This window comes from Eumetopias jubatus, unplaced genomic scaffold (assembly GCF_037043125.1).
Source record: "Eumetopias jubatus isolate StellerSeaLion01/CBP00866 unplaced genomic scaffold, mEumJub1_p1.0 scaffold_65, whole genome shotgun sequence".
Taxonomy (NCBI): domain Eukaryota; kingdom Metazoa; phylum Chordata; class Mammalia; order Carnivora; family Otariidae; genus Eumetopias; species Eumetopias jubatus.
Window position 1 is genome coordinate 602,071 of NW_028274871.1, and position 4,365 is coordinate 606,435.

The following is a 4,365-nucleotide window of genomic DNA, read 5'->3' on the forward strand; positions in this document are numbered from 1 at the left end:
ACCATCACAAGAGACCGCTGCCTGGGGACAGAAACCTGTCCTGCTGATCGACACACACCCCCTAAACTAGCAGGTGCCATGTGCTCAAGAGTATCTATCACCTGAGTTAATAAAAAACCAACAGACCTAAATACAAGATGTCTCCACCTCCCCAGAAGGATTTCTTACGCCCCCTGCAGGAAAGATACCACAAAGGGGAATCTTGCTAATATCCTCCATCACCACCATTGCTGCCAGTTTGTTCTCTGTGTGTACGGGCTTCACACTGTGCACTCGATCGGGAGTGAGTGTAGGGCCTCCTGAAGGCAGACACTGACACAGAGACAGAACTGTGAAAGTTTTATTTGGGGGATACCAGGAGAGACAGAGCACAGGGGACAGGATGGGCAGGGACAACATTCAGGACATAAGGCTGATCTGACAATTTTCTAAATATATACATACACAGCCTGGTTGTAATTGCTCAGGGAGGTCTTCAAATTACAAATGTCCTGTCCTGCAAGGCAAATAGATTTGGCTTAGTACACTGTGACCTTATGATTTCCTAAATGCATTGGCTTCCTATACTCTATCTGAGGCCTTGAATGGACACCTGAGTGTGTGGCTGCCTCCATGAGTCTATATGTAATAGAAAATAATTGTCTTCACCTCTCAGATATAAATCTCTGAATGTATTTGTTCTTGTAATGATCTTTTACTTCTTTCATAGCTAGGACCTAAAATTTAATAGAAAATAAAAAGGGGTGTTTGCCTTATTTTTTGAAATGAGGATTGGCAACCTCTGGCGTGAGGTGTTATACTCTCAGTGTAATGATGTGGACTGAAATGAACATCTTTTCATGCTCATCTGCATGGAGCTATTTTCATTTAAACAGTGAGAAGGGGGAGTGGCCAACAGCCCAGGTATTTTACATATTCTTTTTCTTTTTTTCCGACAGAGAGACAGAGACAGAGAAAGGACAAAGTTGTGTGCAAACGGGGAGGGCGGAGGGAGAGAGAATCTCATAGGTAGGCTCCACACTCAACGCCGAGCCTGACGTGGAGCTTGATCTCAGAACCTTGCGATCATGACCTGAGCAGAAATCAAGAGTCCGATGCTTAACCCAGTTAGCCATCCAGGGGCCCCTGCAGATTCTTTATGTACTTCAACTCCTATTCTTCTAATGACTTCAGAAACCAATATGCTCCTCTTTCACAGATAACAAAGCTGAGGCTGTAAATAGGCCCCACGGAGAGCTGCCATTCGGACTGAGAAATCAGGAACACGGGTAAATCCACAGGATCCTGTGACGACGTTCAGGGAGATGCAAAGTGCAGGCAGAGTGGTGACTCAGAGGCAGAGGCATAGTGACAGGGATCCTGCTAGGGTGGATCCTGGTCAATCCTTAATTCCCCACATAGAGTCTGGCTCAGGCTGAAGGCCAAGGCAGCCACTCTGCTGATCTCGGTCCCATCTTCACTTTTTCTCACCGGGACCCACAAAATCAGGCAGCTGAGAATCCCCAAAGGAACCAAGTTAAAGTTCCCAAATCTCCACCACATTCTGTCACCCAGTTCAGAAACTTCAGAAATCCAGCAGAAACATCAATCTTTATAGAGTATGAATGAATACCTTTATGGCAACAGTGACGTTCTGGTACAAATAACTGCATTATCCACACCGTGTGACGGACACAGGTAGCAACTCGGTTTGGAACTCACGGTGTCCTCTCACTCACGGCTCAAGCTGCTGGCCTGCCAGGAACGGCCCCCGCTCTACCCGAGAGAGGCCCATCCACTCCCCTGAGCACCTCCATCCTTCTCATCCACAATCTCCTGTTTCTAGTGACACATGGATCCCTCTCTAGTCCTTCAGATCCATCTCTGGTGCTTCCCTTTACGGAACACATCATCTATGTCATTTAACGAATGTGTCCGTCCCTGCTCTCAGACACTTTAAATTCCTAATGTTAAGAGTACGCTTCATCCCTCCCGGAGCACGGAATATCGTCTCTGTAGTGTGTGCGTGTGCATACACGCTCTGCCCAGCATTCGGGGAAGAGCGGCTCTCCTTCACCACAAAGGTACCTGCCAACCACCTCAGCATGAGTGAAAGACAAAGTGCATCAAATATATATCCTGAGCAACCTGAAGAAAGTTATCATGTCCTTAGCAACATTCACTCACCCATAACATGAGAGGCCTGCATGCAGGACTGCTATTCCTTACAAAGGATGCCCCAGCATCTGTATCTGACCCACGTCAGAGAAAGGGCAGAAGAACAACACATTGGAAGTGATTCAGCAACTTTCCAACAACCATCTACAACTGCCTCCAGCATCTGCCACTATTTCTAATACTCACCTCCCTTACCGGACAAGAGGTTTTCCCACAAGTATCCACTGACTGCTGAGGACAAGGGACAGACCCCTACCCTAATGATTAATCAAGGGACAATAGCCTTGGTTCAGGTGTTTATATAACTAATGAGATGACAGCTCAAACTCAACACGCTGCAAACGAAGTGTGAGGTGTATATCATCCCTCCGAGAACAACAAATGTGGACTCTGGATATGCAAGATTGTAAGAAATATATGTCTGCCATTGTGCAATAAAGATACTTCCTTCACAACAATGGCACCTCCCCAACTGCTCAGTGCATGGAAATAGCCAAGCACAACACATGTATGTCCTGAGAAACTTCAGGATGTTAAAACGTGCCCAGCCAGGATTCCCCTTGTAAGGTCAAGGCTTCAGCAAAACTCTGTGTTTCTTCCACTGACACAACCCTAAGGTGATCATCTGGAAACAGAGAAGCCTGTAGGCTCTGAATGAAGACTTAGCATTTTGAAAGGAAATTACACCACACACAGAACCCAGGACAAACTCAACAGATACAAGGTCAGGACAGGGTGTTTCCCAGACACGATCAGGATTCCAGAAATGATTACAACTAAAAACAGCCACAGTATTTACCTGGTCCTTCTGCGGGACCATCTTGGGTGGGGTGCCGCTGTTGTCCCCTTGATGCCACAGGCTTCTGAATATGAATGAAGCCCTAGAAGGGATGGACGTGGATTCAGAATAGCCTTGACCATGCAGGATGTAAGCCAAACCTCTACACCTGCCCCAACCTATTCTACTCTCTCCCACTCCCACGTCTCATCCAGATGCAGAGAGTTTCTCACAGGTCTCCTCTCAACCCTGTGGACAAAGGAGAGACCAGTCCCTCACCGCTGAGGATGTGACCACTCCACCCAGGGACAGATGTTTTCATAACTATTCAATAAACCTGGAAAACTGGGGCCTCCACAAGTAAGAGTGAGGGGAGGTTGCACTCCATCGATCCCAGAGCCCAAAACATTGTGTCTGTGCTATGCACCTGGGCAATGCTTTCATGTTTGTCTTTTGCAAAATGTCACTTTTCTTCTCCATGGCAGACGCCTGCTGCCCAGTTTTGTAGGGTGAAATAAGACAGTTCATGAAATGGACGTCCACAGAAAGCTAAGGAATGTTATTCTGTCCTCACCCAGGTCTATCCTTGCATTGCAAAGCCTTGTGGTACCTCCTCTACATCTTCTCCACTGACAGAAGTACTTAAACTAGGAATATATTTTGCGACTCATGTCATTCAATTCAGATCATCTTACCATGTGTTGGAGGAATGAGCTGTGGGTGAGGCCCCCCGTCCACCCATGTGGAGGAGCCTGAGGTAGCCCATAGCCAGTGAAGCCTGGTAAACACCGCCCCGTGTGGTAGGGCATATGGGGGGGCCTTGGAGCATGAGGAAACCCTCTCATATCCATACAAACCTGCAGAACAGAGGAGAAAATATTCGGCTAAGACAGCCAAAAGTTGCAACAACAAGTGATGAAACCCAAACAGCAAGCTCTCACATCTGGCTCCTTCTCCAATACCATGTTCCAGAAGCGCCACATCGTGCTAGAAAACTTTATCCCTCTCAGTTGGTACCAACTATAATAAGGCAGGGAGCAGAGGGATAGATGTTACAGGAATAACCTACTGTCACCAAACATCACTACCCCTGTCTGCCAACTTTCACTACCAAGAAGTAGTGTCTTAAAAGGTGAAAAGGGATCATTGGATAGGAGTAAAGCAGCATACTCCAGACACGGAGGCGTCGACATCCTGGTCAACACTTCATCATTCCTCTTCAATCACTGTAGATTTGGGTTTCTTAAGAAGGGACAGAATGTGATGAAACTGAATGTCCTTGCTCCACGAGGAATCCGAGCCACTCGAGCTGAATCCTTTGCCTGCTACGCCTCTGACTATCCCCACCTGCCTCACTTCCTGACAAAGCGGTCTTCTACTCTCTGCAGTTTCTGTCCAAGGCCACAAAGACCCTGGAGTTATTAGGGGCC